This window comes from Cupressus sempervirens, chromosome 1, assembly GCF_028749045.1.
Source record: "Cupressus sempervirens isolate cs-2001-9-10 chromosome 1, ASM2874904v1, whole genome shotgun sequence".
NCBI lineage: Eukaryota > Viridiplantae > Streptophyta > Pinopsida > Cupressales > Cupressaceae > Cupressus > Cupressus sempervirens.
In genome coordinates, this window is record NC_143118.1 from 175,236,637 (window position 1) to 175,259,243 (window position 22,607).

Sequence of the window (22,607 nt, forward strand, 5' to 3'; positions counted from 1 at the left end):
TCAACATCTTCATCTTCATTAGAATATTGATCTTTAGCTTTTCCCTCAGCTATCTGAAGTGGTCCTTCATGAAGTTTTCACTAAAGATATGTGATCATCTTTTTTGCTTTTGTTCTCCATCTTGGGCACTTTGGTTTACATCATCATTATGATCTTGGATAACTCATAATTGATGAAGAGCTTGACATTCTTATCCATTTCTTTAGATAAAAATGTAGTAACTACTATATTGAGTTCATCAACATTTACTTTGCATTGCATTGGTCTTAACCATGCAACCCTTAGTAACACTGCATGTGCATAAGTGTAATCTATTTTTACCATAAAATGAATATCTTCATAGTAATGATCTACTATAGATTGTGGGATCCCTATTCTATTCTTCATCTTTCCCTTAAACTCATCAAAGCAACTATTAATTATAGTCTCAAAATTTTCACCAATTTTTTCAATGAAAACATTAATTTTCTTGGTGACAAGTCTCATTGTATCCTACACAATAGTTCCAACAGTAGGAAATTAATCTTGTACATAGAAAAATATACAAAATAGAAAAGATCCAAACTTATAAGAAATATTATTTTCTTTCCTTATTACTCCAAGATTTTCTAATAGCTATTGTAGTTGCAACTTAGCTAGGTCATAGCTATGATCTTTCTTTACAATTTTGTAAGCTAGGCCGACTATGATGCATGGAACACTATATAGTTGGCCCAACTAAAATAGGTTGTCTATAACTATATGCATTTAAAATTCAACAATAGGATCCCAATTCCATCAATAAAAATTCTATGGCCATTCCACTTGGCCATTGTCTAATCCTGAATGATGTTCCTCACTACACATCTCACTATCTTTATCCTATCTAGGGTTGGATAACTAGTTACTTGAAAAATTATTGCTTTATTTTTACATGACTAGTCCTCCCTCTAACTATAATTTCATATCATGTACTTGGCTTAGTACAATATTTATCCATTCCTCTTTGAATACTTTTGTTAATGCTAGGGCATAAGGAAGCCCTTTCTTGGAAACTATCTTGTACTCATCTTTTAGAATTCTATTGTCACATAATTTTTCATATGCAGCTCACAACTCATAATCTCCAATATTTACAATCTTAGACATGTAATATAATCATACATCATGAACCATCAAAAATATGGGTGGAATCGATGATAGGGCGCTAGATGCATCTCCAATCATCACAATGTTAGGGTAAGCCTTAATATTAGGTGGATGACATTGATTATTTGTCATTATTTGTGTGTTACTTTCTTTTAACATCTCTTTTTTGGTTGTAGAAATAGAGGATTTCATTTCAAAAATAGGGTTTTGAAACTTAACTTCAACAACTTCAAAAGAAACCAAACTTGACAATACAAACTCTATTTACTTCATTCTACAACATTGCTAATGAAAAATTGAGATTCACTTGTACTTTCACTAAAATTGCCTTTGAATTGCCTAGATGCTCTAAATCACTTGGTAAATGAAAATGAGCTTTGAAAATTCAATATAAACCTTCAATCTGTCTAATTAGGTCTATAATAAATGCATTATAATCAATTTAGTGCATCACAACTATCTTTTCCTTTACATAATATTGTGTTTGCACCTATCTCCTTCAATCACTTGGTCTCCACAGCTTAGCTCGGTCAACAAATCAACTTGGTTGTGTATGAATGCTCAACTCATGTGGCATTCATCAATTCCCATAGGAAACAAAAATGATGCTCAACATCTACTTTGCATATGAACTCTTTTCCTCAATTATTTTCTCAAATCTATCCAAATGCATCTTGATTCATGTAGATATGGACTTTTAATCACATTTCATGTTAGGAACTAGTGTGTAATTTATCATTCAAGTGTATACTTCCTTGCATACATTCTTTTCTTAATTAGAACTTGTGTGATCACCTAATCCATTGGATTGGGTGATCTCAGCTTCACTTGATCCATTACTTCCACCTTCTATTTTTCTCTCTAGGTTTGATTAATCTTTTTCTTTATTTTCTCTAGGTCAACTTTTCCTTTTCCTTTTTTGTGTTTATTATTTGGTATTGGTGCTTAGGTACCATGTGTTATAATCCCAATTATAAGAGTTTACTTTCTTAGGTGCATGTTGTTGATTCTTACACGTCTAGTTGGATTTTTCTTTGGATCTACACTCTTGAGCTCTATGGCCATATTTTTGATAGGTGTAGAAATATTGTTCAAATCTAGGTATACTAGGTGTATCACTTGCCTTTGATCTATGTTCATGTGCTTGATGTCCTTGTTTCTTGCAATTAAAATAGTTACCATTAAACATAGGTTTAGGGTGTTTCTTACTAGCGTTGCTTTTGCAAATGTTTTCTATGTGTCTGAACTTGCCAACATGATGACATGTAGGTTTTCCTTTTGGTTTAGCATTTCTTTTCTCTCCAATCTTGGATGATTCTCCTTCTTTAGTAGATGAAGAGTTCTTGATATGTTCTAGACAAAAGTATCACTAGATGACCTTGGTGATCTCATATGAAAGTTGTTAAAAGTATCCTCACTCTGCTAAGTTTCCTCTCCTGGAAGAAACTTATTGAAAGTTCAAAAAATGGAAGATAGGAAAGGGAAGCTCCTTAGTCTTGGTGGTAATGTTCAATTACCAAAGTCCTTCCTTCAAAGTATCCTTGTCTTCTTACTCTCTCTACTTATTATTCATGCATCTATCATTTCCACTATTAATAAAATCCAAAGATCTTTCCTCTAGTCAACTTTAGATGTAAAAAGAAGACTTGCATGGGTTAATTTGGATATAGTTTCTAAAGCTAAGTTTATTTGGGCTCTATGCATCATAAGCAATAATAATAAAGAAAAATCTCTGGTTGCTGAAGTTGGATGGAATCTTATGGAAGGAAATAAAGGACGAGATAGTATCTTAAGGTCCATGCACTAAAATTATGATAATTTAGATTCATTCCTATTTTGTGAGGATACCAAAGGATTCTCTTCTTGATGGAGTCTTGAAAGAACAATTAATTTTCTAAGGAAAGGATAAAGGAAACTTATTGGAAATGGTAGGCCGATTAGTTTTTGGAATGATTTATGGACACAGGATTCTCCTCTTTGGGATTTTCTTCCCTCCCCTTACATTTAACAACACTTTTCTAAATTTTTGGATCATAAAGTGGGAAAATACCTTAGCTAGACTGAGGGAAAGAGTACATGGAAATATTTATTGTATATGTTAAGTTAGGGAATATTGATATTCAAAGAAATGGTTTGATTAAGAAAATTGATGTTTGGAGAATTTCAATCATGTTTCCTTCTATAATTTTTTGTAGGCATACTACATAGGAGAAATAAGTTTTGAAATACAAAATGTTAAGTTGTTTCTCTATTAGCTCATCTCATAGGGTTATTCAAGGAAACTCTTCTCCCGTCACTACTTGTGAGAACTTATAGAATCCCAAAGCAATTCTAAATATTGACTACTTCTTGTAGGTAGAAACACATGGAGGATATTGAAGATTGATATTATTGATAAAAAATGACATGAACTATTCAAAATATGTTTTCCATTTTATAAAATAAAAAACAAGAGAAATCCTGAATGACAATTCCTAGAAAACTGGAAAAAAAATTTCTTACTTAAACAACCATAGGATCAAATTAAGATTTTGGCTATCAATAGAGTTTATATAATATAGATTGGCCCAAAATATGGAAGAGGAAAAATACCAAATGGAATCCTCTTGATGTTGGCCAAGTCAAATGGAATACTGATATCCACTATAACTGGAGTCATTAGAGTCTAAAAAGAAAAAAATGATATTGGGATTAGGTAAATATTTGGCATTGAAGACTAATGAATTTTGTAGAGATAATATTATGTGGTCTTACATTCAAATTTTGGTAAGGATTGGGAAGAAAAATTTGGTTGATGGAGACTCAAAATTAGTTATCAATTTCCTTCGAAACAAGGCTTCTTGTACTTAGTAGCTTCTAGGTATTCTGGAAGACTACAAAAGAATTCTAGAATCTTCTGACATTGCCATCATTCATCATTTCTTAAAATATGGAAATAAAGTCACAAAAATTATGGTAAATTGGTAGCTTAATAAGGTAAAATTAGTTTGAATGGATCATTTGAAGAACCTCCAGGTTTAAAATCTATCCTTAGTAATGATATTCAACTATTTAATTTTGGTTTGGAATATGTGAGGTTCTCTCTTATAATCAAAAGGTTTCCTTTTAAATCAACTATGCTAATAAGAAAGAAAATATATATTGTCATTGACAAGTGGAAAAAATTAGGAAGATCTGTACCATCTTAAAATGGATACACATGCCTTTTAAGACCTTTAAGCTCCCTCTTCATAATACCCACTTTGGACCATGTGTATTCCTATGCTTAATGTTCCTTTCCCTTCTCTTCTTCCATCTTTTCACCTTATCTCTCTACTACCTGCCCCTTCTTTCTATGGCACCTAAGACTTTCCCTTTAGAACTAGGTCGACCTAGTCCAAGTCAACTTAGTCCTCCTTGATTGACCTATCCTAGACTAAGTTGACCTAGTCCTCAAAATTTCTAGAGCTCAAGGCCCAAAAGGCCTCGGGTGTTTAATTAATGTTTTACCATTACCCAGTTGGCTTGTATTATTTTCCCATCCAAAAATTGATATATAACGAAAATATTTTGATAACCAAAATCACAATTCAATTCCAAGATTTCAAGATCTTCCTCTCAAGTGAAGATTTGTTCTTTTTTCATTTAAGGAGTTCAAGTATTCAAGTCTTTCAAGCATTTAACAAAGGAGATTTCTATCTAGTGTTGAAGGATCCTTTGTGAATATTTACTCTTCAAGACCTACCTTATTGTTGGACATCAACGAATGAGATCTACATTAAGGCATTCATTATCTTCTTCATTAATGAACTTTTATATTCATGGCACTATAATGGGATTATGGTAGATCCATTGTAAAGAGTATAGCCACCCTAAATTTTTAATTCAAGATATAAAATAAATTTGCATACAAAATCCTTATAAAAAAGCATTTTGAGTAAAGTGAATCTTAAAATTTATCTTCTATTTTAGTCATTTAAAATTATATTTCTTAATTATGGTTAATTCCTTAACCTAGGGCTTGACCAAGGAAGTCCCTTATCAAACCCCAACCACCAAAACTTTCTTTTTTGTGTTTATTCGTAGGTTGGGAGAAAATATTATTATATATCTAAAACCTATTATTCACAAGATTTCTAGAGTCCTTAGTTGGAGATCACTAGACTATGTCAACCTAGTATTAAGACATCATCCCTAGTTGTTCTAGTCTTTTAGTATCAATTTCTAGGGATATTTTTGGGTTCTGTTCCTTTTGTCATTTTATTTTGAGATATACAAATGGATATTCAGATACACTTCTGATATGCACATTTTGGAGTGAAAATACATTTTCCTCTATGCATTTCAAGGTGAATATTTCATATTTAATCTTTACCGTAGATCTACATCTTAATTATGCTAATTGTCTTTAGATAACATCTAGATTAATATTATTTAAGTAATTTGTTCAATTCTGCATTCACATTATCCTATTAAGGGCCTAGGAGAGTACATTTACTTGTATTGCATTCCCCTTTATAACTTAAATTTAGTATTAGAACCCTTCTTCCTTCAGGTGCTAGCTAATCTATTTTGGATCACAAGTGGAATCATATCATTCTAGTCTTTCTTAGTTACCCTATAAGTGGAAACTTACATTTTATTTAAGCACTTCTAGTTTACTACTAAATAGAAGGTATCTAAGAAGGAACACCGATATCATTTATGAGGGTAAGATTTCCAAATATATTCTTCTTGAATGAATATGAACCACTATTTTCCTTCAAGCTAAAGATAAATTAATGAGGACAATTTAATATGAAACATATTTGTCATTCACTATGGTACAGGGGAATTATTACACAAATGGAGTCATAATAAGGAACATTATAAAGTAATTTTTTCAAGATAAACATTAGAGAGATTAAAATGAGAAATTACATTTCAAAATTCAAAAAGGGAGTCAAATGGATTTTGGTCATGCCAATAATCCTCCAAAAGGCACCATACATCTTTACAAGTACAAGATGTTAATTACCCATCAATCTTGGTTAGATTTAAAAATCTTAACATATGTGGTTATTTCTTAGCCTAAGTTTTTTTCATCTATTGTTTGAATACATCTATAATTTTCTATTTTTCTTATGTTGTGAAGGTTTAAAATGGGGGTTTCCTAATTCGAGCATGGTGAAAGGTTTCTCTAACTAGGATTACAATAAAATGCATAAAATGGGTGGGTCAATAAAGAAGATTGAGATTGGGGATTGTAAAATTTTTTCCCAAAATGATATTTGGGATATCTTTGGTGGGGTGGGCTTGTCTCTATGTTTACTGAAAAGGAATGGTTTCAATAGCCAATTATTGATGAAATTTGTCAATTCAGCACATGAAGACCAAGTGGTGATAAAAGTTGTTAAATTTATGGTAACATTCGAGATAATTAAACAAGTTACTAGTATTTAATTTGATGGTGAGAGGGTGCAGAGAAGAAGCATGACATATTTAAAATATTACTGGGAGATATTCTTTGAGAAACACACAAAACTAGTGGTGGTTCTATCAGGAAACAAGTATGCAAGAAATTATCTTCTCCTTCCTACTCTCTTGTTTGCCTCCTTGTGATAAATTTATTTACTCTTGAAGGTTAAATCACTAGGCTCCATGGCTACCAATTTTCTATTCATAACCATACAAGAAACAAGGAAAAAATTAATGTGTCCTTCTTCATATTCTTATACCTTTACAGTAGGATTAGAAAAGGTATAGAACCCTCTTTACAATAAGATTTGATGTATATACTTTATCAACATGTGTTTAACCATGATCCTTTAATAAGGATTGAGAAGAATGAAGTGATGTAGGGTTTGCTGAACAAAATAGAAAATTTTGAAAACACCACAAATAGAATGGTTATAAATTTATAGAATCTTTTAAAGGTGATTGTCAAGAGCATGGACTAAATTTTTGGAAATGTAGATTTGAATGATAAAAATATGATGGAATTGGACCTAGATGACCCTAAGGTAGTGGAAGAGTCTCTTGGTAGTAAAATAATAACCAACTCCATGATAAGAAACATGAGCTTAATAAAAAGGATGTCAAAGAGACTATGGATAAGGTCAAGGAAATGTAATAGGAGATGGCTCTTGAGCTAGCTTAATGCTTAGTTAGTTAGTGATATATCTTACTACAAATTTTTTTTTTTTTTTTTGAGTCTAGGGGGTAGGTCTATAGCTATGCTTTGTTAGTGTTTCTATGTTTAAGTATTGTGTTGGTTTTGCGGTAGATTCTTTGATATTATGAGGTGTTGATTTTTATTTTTAGTACTATTTGGACTGGCAATATTTTATATTATTATGTGCTTATTGTTGGCATTTGGGTCCCCTATTGAAAACCTGTCTTCATCCTTAATTGAAAACTATGATCCTTCCACTTTTATTTTTAAAAATTCACTCACTCAAACCAAAAACCCTAAAGATTAGTGTTTACTAAGTTTTTTTGTCAAAAAAGCTTGCACCCTTTCCATAATTTTTTACCTCAAGGCAACCTTTTCAAACATGAAAAAAATCTCCAAGCTATGGTAGTTGAACTATGAGATTGGGTCTCTGAAGAAGTTTGACTTCCTTACTATCAGGGTGCACCAAACTACTATTTGAGAGGAAAAGAGAGAAGGAATGCATGAAATAAAATTACATAATCTAATCTAAAGGTATATTACACCAAAATAGTTGTTCAATCTTATCTCTACCTAAAAATGCATAGTTTACCAACATAGCCTCAAAGTATATAGGTTCAATCCTTCCTTCATCCAAGAACCACATGTAGATTAGAAAACAAAGGAATGCTATATAAGGAAGAGACTTCACTCTAGATCATTCAAAGGGCCAAATAGATACAATTATGTAGTTCAAGAATAAGATAATACATTAACAAAAGGGAAGAAGGTCTTGCACAATATATTATTGGAAGTAAGAGATACAATTAGAGAATTATGTCAACTCAGAGGCACTAGAAATTACAATAATAGAGTGTAGAATACAATGCTATAGAATCATAGAAAAATGATCAACCCTCAGAAGGGTTGCAAAACTTACTTTTATAGTTCAAGCATAAGTCAAATAGCTTCTACCCTAAGGAAAAACTCAAAATTTGAATTTAAGGTTGTAGAGAACAATCACTATAAATTTGGGAAAGATCTAATCCTAGTACACATGATGTAGAAAAATCATATATTCCACCAAAAAAATAAGTCATGAGAAGAAAAAAATGGTGGCCATTAATATCTAAACCAAGATAATGGATAACCAAACAATGATGGAGTGTCACTTTCCATCTACCAAGTATGGGAACACTTAGGAGTCATTGTGGATGATCAAGAGGATTGGATTTTCCATTAAGAAAACTATTTCTTCTTTACCATTAGCATGCCAATTTAGATATATCAGCAAGTCAACCATATTCAATTGTTGCTCTATAACTTTTATGAATTTCATTGGTCAAAAACCCTTTTCATATTTTCCAACTTGGACAAGCAATCACCTTTTCTTTGTCAACTTAGAGTCATACGATCTTACAATCATCAATGAAGTCAAAACCCTTGATAACATATTTAGCTTGGAGACCAACCCCTATGATCTTATAATCTCCCTCATATCTCATGGTCAAAGGCATCCTTTATAAGTCTTATAATCTTATGATTGTGGCCTTGCTTTACAATACTTTGACCACACAATCTCATGATAATACCATTGGCATAGGGTCACAAATTCTTTAATTTTCCTTTACAATATTACAGGTGTGATGAAATGACCTTATAATCTTACAATCCCAACAGTCGTAACATCAACATCATAAAAACTCAACCTCACAATCTTATGATCATGGTAAACCTAACCTCTTGTCATGTCCTTGATGTCTAATATTTTATCCCTACAATCTTATAAATAGTGGTTCATCGTAAGATTGGAACACTATATTTCTTGCCCCTTGAAAGAAAAAAATGTGGAATGAACATACCTAATCTACTTTGATGAATTTCCCCCTAGAAACTATTAGGATTAAATCACAAACAGAAATAACAATTACATGAAAATATAACCAATATCAAAAAATAATAGATCACACAGAAAAGAACACAAGACACCAAGATTTAACGTGGTTCACCCAATTCTTGGGCTACATCCACTAAAAAAAAAATCTAATATTATTATGATCCCGTGATTACAACCTCATTACAATCTATAATCTCTTATAGCTCAGTACTATTGCAAGAACCAATTTTTGCATTGCCACTATGAAACAATCCCTAACCCTAAGCCATTTTATACAAGTATTTTTGACACTTTAGGGTTGTAATTAATAATTACATGTCGTCCCAAAATCTTGATAAAATAGGGCCATAAACCCCAATGAAGAATTATGGAGTATGTATAGTACTTCCCTGATCAATCACCACAATCTAACAAAAAATGGCACTTGCAATGCTACAACAACAAGAACTGAAAGAACCTTGACCCACCTAGAAACATGTCTAAATCTTGCTTCCCCACTTTGGTTGAAGATTGAGCATTTTTGAAACATGCACAAAGGCTAGACATTGATCTTCTTTAATCTGATAGTGGGTAAATACCAACATTTTCCTTATGATCGCCTGTCATAGCATTACATCCCTCTTTCTTTTGCTCTACGATCTCACAATCGTCCTTTATATCATATAGTCAAGATTCACCCTTCTAGATTTTATGATCACATGATTCATAGTCTGACATAACTTTGTAACATCAACTAGCCCATTCAACATTAAGCACTTACAATCTTATGATACAAAGAGCTATCATATGACCACAACTCATAAAATATGCACCCATGACACAATGACCACAAAGGCAACTTTTAATATTGGAAGACTTAAAAACATAAAATACGATACTATGATGAAGAGTATATCATAGGATTAGGACCTTGAAATTTATAGTAATGATATCATTACAAATTGACCATTTCATAAGATTTGGAGGCTAAACAATTGGCCTTACGATGACTTCCTAACCATATACATCATAACATCACAAGAGGTAGAATGAAGACATATGACAAGATGATGAAACCCCCAATTATATGATCGTAGCTCTTGGCGAAAATATGAAAATCTGAAATATGGTGCGAAAAGCTAGGTTTTGGAAGATCTTGAACAACTAAACAATTTTGACACCATGAAAGGTATCTTTGATCAATTTTTTTGATGGTGTTAATTAGTGAAGGGTGGGGGGAGGAATTGACTAACAAGTTCATAAGTAGTGATACCCTTAAGTAAAACTCAACGTATTCCTAGAAAAATAGGCTAAAGTATCTAAGACTCTTACAAAGGATCATCTTTTCATTGCTATGTCCTTCAAAGAGAAACTCTTGCATATGATCCCACCAAAGTTGAAAGAAAATGTTAAAATGTATATCTATTCCAAAGCTAAAATATATTACTCCAAAGAGAATCTAGCTATATAGATGTTGACCAATAATATTCAAAGGAGAAAATAAGGAGTATAAAATATGTAACATAGTGTAGGAGAAAAAAAGGAAGGGATTTTGGGGAAAGGAGATCTTCTAGGTAAAATATCAAAACAAAAACTAAGGTAGTCAATGAAGTGATGATCCCTAAGATGGATCAAAATTTTTTTGCCAAAAGAAGGAGAAGACACAGATAAATTTGATGATAAACAACACAACAATAAAGAGAAAGAATTGGTTGAGTCATGACCATTCTATTGAGATAGGTGTCAACCTAGGGGATATTTCTTGTTTATCCCCAACACATTTAGATGTGGATACTGGGAATACTAGCCCTATGAGAACAAAGGAAGGATGATAAGCTATGGAGAATATTCAAGGTTGCTTGGATACTTTGTATAGCATAATATCAGGTCTAGAGGAAGCAGTTCCCATGATGGTCTCCCTTGACAATTTGAATAAGATGATCTTATCTATGTGCAATAGTTTTGATGGGATTTTGTAGAACTTGGTTATGGAAATAATCAAAGGAAGAAGTAGAATTAAAAAGAAAGTCAAAAAATGGAGAAGTTTGATGAGATTAACTTGGACAAGAATAAGAACAAGGATGAAAGGTGGAAGAAGAAACTACATAGCCTTATGAGAAATTTAGTGACTTTTTCTAAATTTAAATGATTTGCTATTTTTTTTCTTTTTTTAATGCTTAGCTATATTTTATTCTATCCCCTTCTAATTTGGTGTATACTTAAGAATCTTTTATATGTTTGTAACTACCCTTTTGTGAATCATGGGATAAATAATTGTGCTAGTAATTATTATAAATTTTATTTTATAATAATTATATTTGTTGTAGTACTTGGTTAACTAAGCTTTAAAAGACTCTTAGTGATAGATAGAACAAGGGTTACTCTTTTATTATTGTCATTTAATTTTTTAAAAGTAGCTTTTCGGTGGCTTTGTGCTATTATTTTCTAATGTTTTGTTCTTCTTTATTTTGGTGATTGTTGTAATGTGATTCAGGACCCTTCACTACCTACTTAATAAAAAAAAATCTTTCTAATTAAGTAAATTACCTTTATATTTTTATAAAAATTTATTTATTAATATTATTTTAATTAGAACCTAGTATAAATGATAGTAAACTTTTAAATTAGTTAATAAGGTTAATTCTAAGAGATGTATTAGTTGGTCGAATACTAATTCTCCCAATATTAAATACTAATAATTAAAAATATATTCAAAGAGTAAAACTTAGGTTTTAACTCTTGCACCACACCCAAATCTGCCATTATATTAAAACTTAACAATTTTATAAACATCTAAATCATAGCATCTCCACTTTCATAGAATGATAATTAATTTAGAAAAGTTATATTAAAAAAAAAAACTTAAAATAGCTAGGGGAGAGGATCTAGTAGTGGAGCATCCTAACTTTGGCACTTATCAAAACTTTATATAGAGATTTCCAATCACTACCAATTTTTGACATTAGCATTCTCTACAAGTCATCTACTTATAAATAAGAATTTAAGTCCAAAGTGAGACCGATGATAGTACAAAAAGGGTAGTCATACTTGCACAGCTGATGTACTAGTATCATATGGTTAGTTTCTTGTTATACCTAAATGTATATTTAATTTAATTTATGGATAGTCATCATTATACTCTCAAAAGTTTTCATGAAACCCTATGATGCATAAAAGTGTCTTGTACAATTCACAATCATCAATTTTTGTGGCTTTCCATTATTGTGATCTGATAATAAACTATTCATCAATTCAAACTTGGAATTATACTAGCCTACTGTGCATTTTCAATTCACTTCAAGTGCATAGAATAGCTCGTGTTGATGAGAATGGATTTACATTTTATTGAATATTTTTAAAATATTCAATAATCTTAAAAATATTTTGATATAGATATATAAATATAATATTTTCTCTAAGAACATGAAAATATAAATATCTTGTTTTCTAGTGGAATTGTTCTTTCCCTAGAAATGGCTTTGATATATAAATGGTAATTGCGTGAAGGCAATAAGATTCTATGGAAGCTATGACATGACTGTAGAGGGTATCACAATATTAAAATGTCAAAAAGTTCACCTCAAGTTTGATAGTTGCAATTCTATCATAGTATTCAATCTTACAATTTCCTCTCCTACAAACAACCCAAATACTGACAGAATTCATCTACAAAATTTTGAGGATGTTGAGATAAACCATTCCACTCTACAATGTGGAATATTGAGTAAAATTCCCAATGTTACACCCCTTTATTCTTCTATCAGATACCATAGTTGCTATTCATTATAACTTGTGTAAATGAATAAATTGTAGGGGATGACTGTGTGTCAATACAAATAGTTTCTCAGGCATTCATGTGCACAATATCAATTGCAACCCTGGCCATGGAATTAGCTAAAAATTTTTATTAGAGATGTTTACACTTCTTTATCTACTCATGTTATCATTGACAAGACATAATTCTATTATATATTTGACTTCAATATTGGAGGTCTTGGAAATGATGGAACGAAGGCTTGTGTTGTAAAATATCACAAAAATTTCAAACTATAGAGGTAGCCGAGTCACTCAGCAGGGTAAATACGAGTTGCTCGACAATGTAGAGTGTTGAGATGTAGGTAGTTCCAAGTTTTTTGACACTTATATGGACTAGGTTACTCAGTCATCAAAAGAGTAGCTCAAAAATGTATGGGTTCAGCAGAGGAGACTAAGTTGCACGGTCTACAAGCTAAGTTTCATAAATCATGTAGAAACCAAGTAATGCGGGGAGGAAGAACAACATTCCAAAAATATGTTAAATGGTTTCTCTTCATCTATCTCAAAACATACTAATCATGCACAATTAAATACATTAAAGTAGACAAGAACTATAACCATAATAGATTGGACATGGAAAATATACTTTCTTGGTTTCTATTAACTTGAAATAAGTGATACAAATCTGGAGAATAAACTATTAACCCTAGATGAACAAAAATATTTAAAAATTTGAATCAAACTTATAGAAATGAATGATTGCATACAATAACCTTGGAGAAATCACTGCTCATATAAGAAAAAATGTTAGTTTCACAAAATACCTAGAAAGTCATCCATCCTTGCTACTATTGTTGGATCTGATCAACCTTACTACCTCTATTGTTTTGCTAAACCCAAAAGCTCTCTATCACTCTTAGATTGTCTAGATTTAACTTATATAATGAAAGAAACTTTCCCCCATTTTTGTCTCTCACTATCAATTCAAAATTATCCTCTCATTAAAAAATTTAAACTCACCGATCTGCATTTATGTTTTTGAATGTCACACCTACACACTATCAGAGTTGGTAGATAGACACAAGGCTCCAAGTATGACCACTAAGATTTAATATTCAAAAACTCCCCATTTTTCTCAAGCCAACAATACCAAGATCACTACTGATCCAAATCAACTATGCCAAGATTCCCTCTTAGATGCACAAAACTCTTTATACCCAATGGTTTAGTGAAAATGTCCACTAGTTGTTGCTTGGACTTACAATATTTTATTTTTAGAAAATATTTGATCTCAATATGCTTGCTTCTCCCATGGAAAACTAGATTCTTTGTTAATATGATTGAGGAGATATTGTTACAAAAGATTGTTGTCCCATCCTCTTGTTTTTCATTCAAATATACCAAAATTATTCTTAGTCAAATAGCCTGACATGTTGCTACATTTGCTGCTATGTATTCAAACTTTTCTATAGATTGAGCAACAATTAGTTTCTTCTTGGATGTCCATGAAATTGTACCTTAACCCATATGAAACATATAATCAAAAGTACTCTTCCTATCATCTAGACTTCTAACCCAATCACTATCAGTGTAATCAATCAGCCCAAATTCATTATCAATAGTGTACAAAATCCCAAATCTCTTAGCACCATTCACATACCTTAGGATCCACTTTCCTACTTGCCAATTATAATCCTTCGAAGCTTCCATGAATCTAGAAATCAAACTTATTCCATACATCATGTTAGGTTGAGTTGTTTTCAAATACATTAGGCTTGCAACCATGCTTTTGTATAATGTTGGATTAAAATTCCTACTACAATCTTCCTTTCTCAATTTCAAACCCACTATTGTTGGTGTTGGGCCTGCCTTACTATTTTGCATTTTGAATCTCACCAAGATCTGATTTGCGTATTTTTCTTGAGAGATAAAGATGCAATTATGCATTTGTTTTAGTTCTATGCCTAGAAAGTATTTCAAGAGACCTAGGTCTATCATCTACAATTCACCCTTTATGGCCTCTTTGAACTCACCAATTAGGAAATTATCATTTCCAGTAAAGATTAAGTCATCTACATACAAGACTACAATCAAAGCATTACCATTTTTTGTCTTTTTGTAGAGAGTGAGCTCACCATCACTTTTGTTAATGCCATTTCTCATCAAGTATGAGTCAATCCTACTATGCCATGCCAATGGAGCTTGCTTGAGCCTATAAAGAGCTCTCTTCAACCTATACACCTTGTGTTCCTTACCTACAACTTCATAACTAGGTGGCTTCTCTACATACATCTTTTCTTCTAATACACCATTCAAGAAGGTGGACTTGACATCCATTTGATATACCTTCTATTTATGTTGGGCTAAAATTTTTATGATAGCACATAGTGTTTCCATACTTGCAATTAGGGCATATGACTCATCATAATCTCTTCCTTACCGTTGTTTGTATCCCTTGACTACTAGTCATTCCTTATGCCTATCTATTTTTCCTTAAACATTGCATTTGATCTTATAGACCCATTTAAACCCAATTAATTATTTCTTGGGAGACAAAATAATTAACTCCAACGTTTCATCTCTCTCTATAGAATCTATTCCTTATCCATGATATTACACCATTTCTTTTCATTCATGACTTCTTCAAAATAGATTGGATCACTACAAGAAAATCATATAAAATTAGCTTTCTCATTATAATCTTCATCATACCTTTCATCTTGGTAAATCTCCCTTAGAATCTTGGTTTTTCTTGGCAATAGGGAGGCGAGAGTTGGATCTAAATTTTTAGTACTACTGCTGCTACTATTATGCATACCAATTTGGAGTTGTGTAGAACTACTAGGAACTGATTCTCTACATGTTTAAGGATGTTTTCCTTTTTTCCTCTATCTACAACTATTTATATTTTCTCCTCCTTCATCTTCCTGATCACCAACTTCATCTTCTTCAACAATAGTCGACACATTAATTGAAGTTTTTGAAGATTAATCCACCAAGCCATCCATTGGATGATTTCTAGGAAACTCCAAATATCTTGAAATGATGATCTTCTAGGTGATTGGATTATACAACTTATAGGCCTTTGATTCTAAAATCTAATCTATGTGTTGAAAATAGATTGATACAATTATGAGAATGTGTTTCAATCATTTTTTTTTCAGTGATGTTAAACTTGCAACTTCCTAGTAAGACAACTTCTTAAATAATTTGAGTACTATCATTTGTTTGATTGATGAGGAGGTTTTGATTAAATTAGATAAAAATAGCACCTAGAGGTAGGGTTGAGTTATGGTATGAAAAAGGAGTAGACACATAAGTTGAGACAACGATACCATAGTGGATTGATCATCTACTTAATGTTACAAAGGATGAATACATTGACAATGTCTCTACAAGTAAGAAGAATTGAGTCTACCAAGCTTGACCAAGTGGACAATAGGTAGTAAGAAAAGTTAGTGAAAAACAAGCAAAAAATTAGTTGGAGGTGATAGAAGTCAAATTTTAGTTTATGCATAGTGATACAATATAAGATGAGTAAAGTTTAGTTGATGATGAGCACCAAAAAAATTTAGTGTTTTCTGAGTGATCTAGTTGACATTGAGTGGAAGAATAGTTTTGAAGTAGAGTGACAACATATTGATTTCAAGTGCCAGTATTTATTTTAAATCATGGATTTGATGAATCTAGGCTGACTATTTTGTTTTTGTGAATTTTGTGAAGCATGTGGAAGATAACTACGATGAGTTGGTGGCACAAAATTCATGGTTACCCATTTTGAGGTGAATTCAAAGAAGATTGAAGGAGAAGTTTATAGAAGGGAATAAAATGAAAAGATCAGTAGATTCATTGAATCCTACCTAATCCTACCTAACCCTAAAATGGATGATAGAGGTTTAATGGTAAAAGATCTTAATTTTCTATTTATGGAGATGGTTGTAAGAATTTGTCTTAGGGGAAAATGATTCCAAGATCAAGAAGCTCAAGAAAAAAGCACAATATGGACCAAATGATGTATGATCATAATAACAATATGGTAATGAATTAATATACAAGTACACTATAATTGCCTATATGTAAAGGCCTTTAGAATGCTTCTAGAATGACTAGGAGTTAGCAAAATGTTAAGACTCACAATTAAGCACATGCCTACCAAGAGTGGATTATCCTCCATTGAGCATAGGAGTTAGTACAATGATAAGAGGATAAGCATACATAGGTGTGTCACAAAAAGTTATGTTTTAGACACCGTGTACTTAATTAAAAGTTTGACAACTATGTTGTCTATATAACAACTTAGTTGATTATGCAAATGCTAGTGTTGTAGACACCATGTGCTAAATTAGAGTTGCTAACTCATGTTTTGTCAATATGAAAAATCATATGAGTACACATACTCCTAGGTGTCTAACCTAATAAATAATAAAATAATGCATTTATTCCAAGTAAACTTAAGTAAAGTGTGAATAATAATTATTTACACTAACACCCCTCTCAAGTGCAACTTAGTTGAATGCACTTAAGCTTACAAAAACTATGATGAAATGCATAATGGGTCCTAGCTACTAGGCCGTATTAGGTACCCAAGTACAAATGCAATGTTGTACATAAAATGCAATGCAATGAAATGCAATCCCTCTAAAAAATGGAGAAAGAGGGAAAACCTTGTTGGAAAAACCTTCCCCCAAAAAGAGAGAGAAGTACAATAAAGAAGAGAAGATTCATTTGACCCCCCCCCTAGTGAAAAATCCCTCACCCCCAAGAGATCTAAAAAATGAAGATACTTTACCTCTATGAAGGGCTTGGTGAAGATGTCAACTATTTGTTGCTTTGTAGGACAATACTGCAATGTAATGACCTGCTCATGAATCAACTCTCTAATGTAGTGCATATGAACCTCAATGTGTATAGTGTGCTAATGTTGCACTAAATACTTTGAGATTTCAATAGCACTTTGATTATAACAATGGATGACTACGGGTCTAGGTAGATCAAAACCAAACTCCTTCAAAATTTGCTAAAAGAAAATAGCTTTTGTTGCCATAGCCACAACTCCTTGATATTCAACCTCAATCGATGAAAGAGAAATAGAGTTCTACTTTTTACTTTGCAAACAAATGGGGCCGGATCCAAGATGAAACATGTATCCTAAAGTATACTTGTGACAATCAAGATCTCCTGCATAGTCTGAGTTTGTATAACCCACTAAATGTAGTCTAGTACTAGCTACATAGCATATCCCATATGTATGTGTACCCTAGATATAGTGCAAGATTCTTTTGGCTGCCTTCCAATTAAGTTCATGTGGCTCTTACATAAAGTGAGAAACCATGCCAACTACAAATGAGATGTCAGGGCATGTATGTGTCAAGTAGATGAGGCCTCCAACCAACTATCTATACAAAGTAGCATCAACAAGTGGAGTGGAACACTTTACTTCTAACTTAACACCTAAGAAATGAAAGAGATGTAACCTTATAGTCACTCATGCAAAACCAAGATAGAAGATCAAGAGCATTCTTGGGTTATGATAATGATACTTGATAAAGACTGATGTATCTCAATACCAAATAAATAGTGAAGTAGACCTAAGTCTATCATTGAAAACCTATCCTGGAAAGTAGCCTTGACACTATCAGTGATGGATGTTGTACTCCTTGTAATGATCAAGCCATCAACATAGAGCACAAGGAGAAAATGAGAATCATCCCGCTAAAGAATGTAGATATTTGGATCAAAATTACATCTATTAAACCTTGCTAAGAGAAGGAAAGAATCAATCTTGGCATACCAAGCTCTTGAGCTTGTTTAAGTCCATAGATAGATTTCTTAAATTTGCAAACCAAGGAAGAATCCTTAATGAATCCCTGTGACTTCTCCATATAAATCTCTGTATGAAGATCACCATTCAAAAATGTGTTTTTCACATCCATTTGATGAACAACCCATCTTTGAGCTACTACTATAGATAGTGTCAAAAAAATGGAGTTCATTTTGGCAACTTGTGCAAATATCTTAGTGTAATCAATGCCAGGTATTTGAGAGAAACCTTTTACAATAGGTCTAGCCTTATGCTTATCAACACTTACATCCACTTTGAACTTGGTTTGATAGATCCGCTTACACTGAACCAATTTATTTCCATTAGGAAGAGAGACTAAGTCCCATATATCATTTCTCATAAGAGAATTATATTCTTCCTCCTTTTCTCTATCCCATTTTGGAATACCTAATGCTTCTTTGAATGATTGTGGATCAAAGGAAACTACAATACAAGCATGTGGGAGTGAATTGTGTTGTAATCTTGTCGTCCTAGTATCTAAAGGATTCCCTACCAATGTTCTTGCTACATCTAATGCATGCTAAGCCCATTTAGGTATAGTAGAAGAAGATCTAGTAGGAATATCCTCAACCTTTACTAGCCGATGCCTTTGTTTGGGTTGTCGATGAACATCTCCCAAGTCACTATCATCACTATCACTCTCTTCAATGAAGGAGGAAGGAGGAGGAGTTGAAGAAGTAAAGCTTGGACAATTTTCTTCAAAGTGTAGACTCCTCTCATATAATATGTCATGTTTCTCTAGATCCATCAACTTGTAGGCTTTATGTGAGTCTACATATCCAACAAAGATGTAAGGTTTTCTTTGAGCTTCCAATGCCTTATGTTTTTGTAGAGGTATTCATGCCCATGCTGGACAACCAAAGGCTCTAAAGTGCATAATAGAAGGTTTCCTTCTAGTTCAAGCTTCAAAAGGATTTACACCACCAAAATCTTTATGAGGACTCCTATTCTCAATGTAGTTAGCACAATTCATTGCTTCAGCCCAAAAGACTTAATCAAGAGACTTGTTTAGTATTATGCAAGTGGTCATCTCCTTGAGGGTTTGATTTTTCCTTTCAACAACACCATTATATTGTGTCATGTATGGTACTAAATACTGAAGGTCAATTCCCTCTTGAGTACAAAAGTCCATTAGTCTTGAGTTTACATACTCCCCTCCATTATCTATTCGAAGAACTTTTATGGGATTTTCTAATTGCTTTTTCACTTGAGCCTTGAAGCTAAGAAATTTGTCAAACACTTCACTCTTATGATCCATGAAAAAGACCCAAGTAAAGTTAGAATAGTCATCTATGAAGGTGAGTGCATAGCAATACTTACCAAATGATGGCACTAGAAATGGGCCCACCACATCATTATGAACCAATTCAAGAACACATTGTGCTCTCCAAGACTTCCCCTTGTCAAATATTTTTTCTGGATGTTTCCCAAGTGAGAAACTTGAACAAACACCTTCTAAAAACTAGACTTGAGGTAGACCATGAACCATTTTCTTGCTACTAATCTATTGAAGATATCTATAGTTGAGATGTCCAAATCTCTCATGCCACAATTTTTTGTTTGTATTTGAATGCATTAACAATGCTTTTGCATTAGATTTTGGCACAAGGGAATACAAAGTGTAAAGCCTTGAATCATGATTGGCTTCACCTATTGAAACCATAGAGTCAACCTTGATGCTTTTCACGACCACTGAATTTGGAAAAAATTCAACCTTATTTCCACCTCCATAGTGAGTGATTTGGTAGACTGAAAGAAGTTTGGAGGTAAGATTAGGAACATATAAAACAATTTTGAATTCTCTATTGTCCATCTCAATTTCAGCTTTTCCTTCAACTTCCACTTTAGTATCAACTCCTATAAAGATGTGAGGTACCTTTGAATGTGTCATGAAAGAAAAATATCTTTTTGACACACCCATATGATGTGTGGCACTAGAGTCAATAATTTATTCTCCCTGAATAAAAGTGTTTGTGAGTAAATATTTCCCCTTTCCCTTAGAATCTAAAGATGAAGACCCTTTCTCCTTATAAGCATTGGGCAATGTAACATTGTGTTTCTTCGTGATGTTCTTCAACTCATCAATCATGACCCATCTTCTTACAATAGGCACACTTCTTCTTTTCCTAATTAGTATCCCCCTTTTTGTTGGTATTAGGAGAATATTTTACCTTGTTGTTGATTTTATTGTGGTGTTGGCTTTTCTATATCCCCTTGTTTGTTATTTTTCCACTTCTTCCTTTTGCTCTTTCCTTTGTTTGAACTTTCACCAGTTGAATTTTTAGAATCCTCATTATTAGCCACCAATGCCTTAGACTTTGAAGACTTGAGAATCCCCATTGTTATCAACTTACCTTTTTTATCCTCTAATAGCTAAGCATAATCATCAAACGTGAGTTTCTGAAAAGAAGACCCTTGAGTAGCCTCTGTGGTGTTGAAAGAGACAAATGCAGAGTACTCGGATGGCACCTTATTGTAAACAACATAAATCAACCAATCATCTTTAATAGGACTACCACAATAAGTAATTTTTGTTCTTAACTCATTCACCTTATTAATAAAATCTTGAATAGAATCAAAGCTCTTAGGATCTAGGTTAACAAGCTCATCTTCAATCTTGTAGACATCCTCCTCAGTCACTTTACCATATAGTTTTTTAAGAGCATCCCAAGTTTTCTTGGATGTATCATACTTCATGATTTGATAGAGGATCTTGTCTTCAACCCCTAGCCTAAGAATACTCAGGGCTTTCCTATATACTTTTTCCCAAGCATCAATTTCAGTTTTAGATACTTGATCACCTATTGGTTTAGGAAAGGAACCATCTACATTTTGAGAAAATTCTTCATGTATCAATTCACACCATTTTTTAACAAACCATGTGGCATAGTTATGTGGTGTTAATTTTGGAATCTTAAGATTTCCCATGATGCAAAAAATGAAAGATAACAACAAGAAAAGAGGAACATAACACCAAGAGACACTCCACCTTTTCACTCAATCAAAATATCCCTCCCAAATGAAAGATTTGGCACTTTATAGTTAGTGCAGCAACTTAGAAATTTAGGCATTACTAAACTTCTAATCTTTATATTTACAACCTCCTCTTGGAGTTCAAATCTAGTACTAGGCACTGTAGCTTAGATGTACAACAATTTTGAATTTTTATCAAAGCATTACAATGCCAAAAAAGGACCTATTTCTGAAAGTGGTATTTTAGTCCACACAAGCCTATAATCTGATTATAGATCTAGAAAGTAGACAAAAAAATTTACTTTAAAAAAGAAAAAAAAGAACCTAAAAATGTATCTAGATGAGCTTGTAGGAGCATTTGAAGTTGCAAAATGCAAGATTAGATAGGTACAGTCGCCAAAAACTAAAATTTTTGACAAATCCATGCACCAAAACTATAAAATAGTAGCACCACTAAAAATTTTAAGAAATTCTAGCCAAAATAAAATAAATTGCATGATTTGGAATCCAAATGACTAAGATATGGCCTCTTGAAGTTGGATTGTCAAATCAAAAGTTAATTTGGTAAGGGGTGTGATCAACAAAAAACTATGTTAAATTTGACATCCAAAAATATGTCATGGTAGTGGAATCTGGCTTGCTGATGATGGTCAAACAACCATCAATTTTAATGCTATCGAATACTTACATCAGCAAAGAATGGGGCTTGTCTTGATGATGTGGTAGATGATGTCACTAGTGACATCAATAGCTAACTTGGATGTATGAATATAACATGGTAGGTAAAGTGTACTGATGTGGATGTTTCTTGTTGGCATTGTCTATTTAGCTGAGGTGGCAGCTGACTATGCATAACAATTTTTGACGTATGTGGCATGGTGGTGCCGAGAATGAGGAGGCTACTAGAAACTCTTCACCAA

The 22,607-nt window shown here is 32.6% G+C and overlaps 1 pseudogene; it reads left to right on the forward strand.

The window, feature by feature from the left end:
• The window catches only part of LOC149576710 (polygalacturonase At1g48100-like), a 175,479-nt pseudogene that overhangs the window by 126,988 nt on the left and 25,884 nt on the right, over positions 1 to 22,607 (forward strand).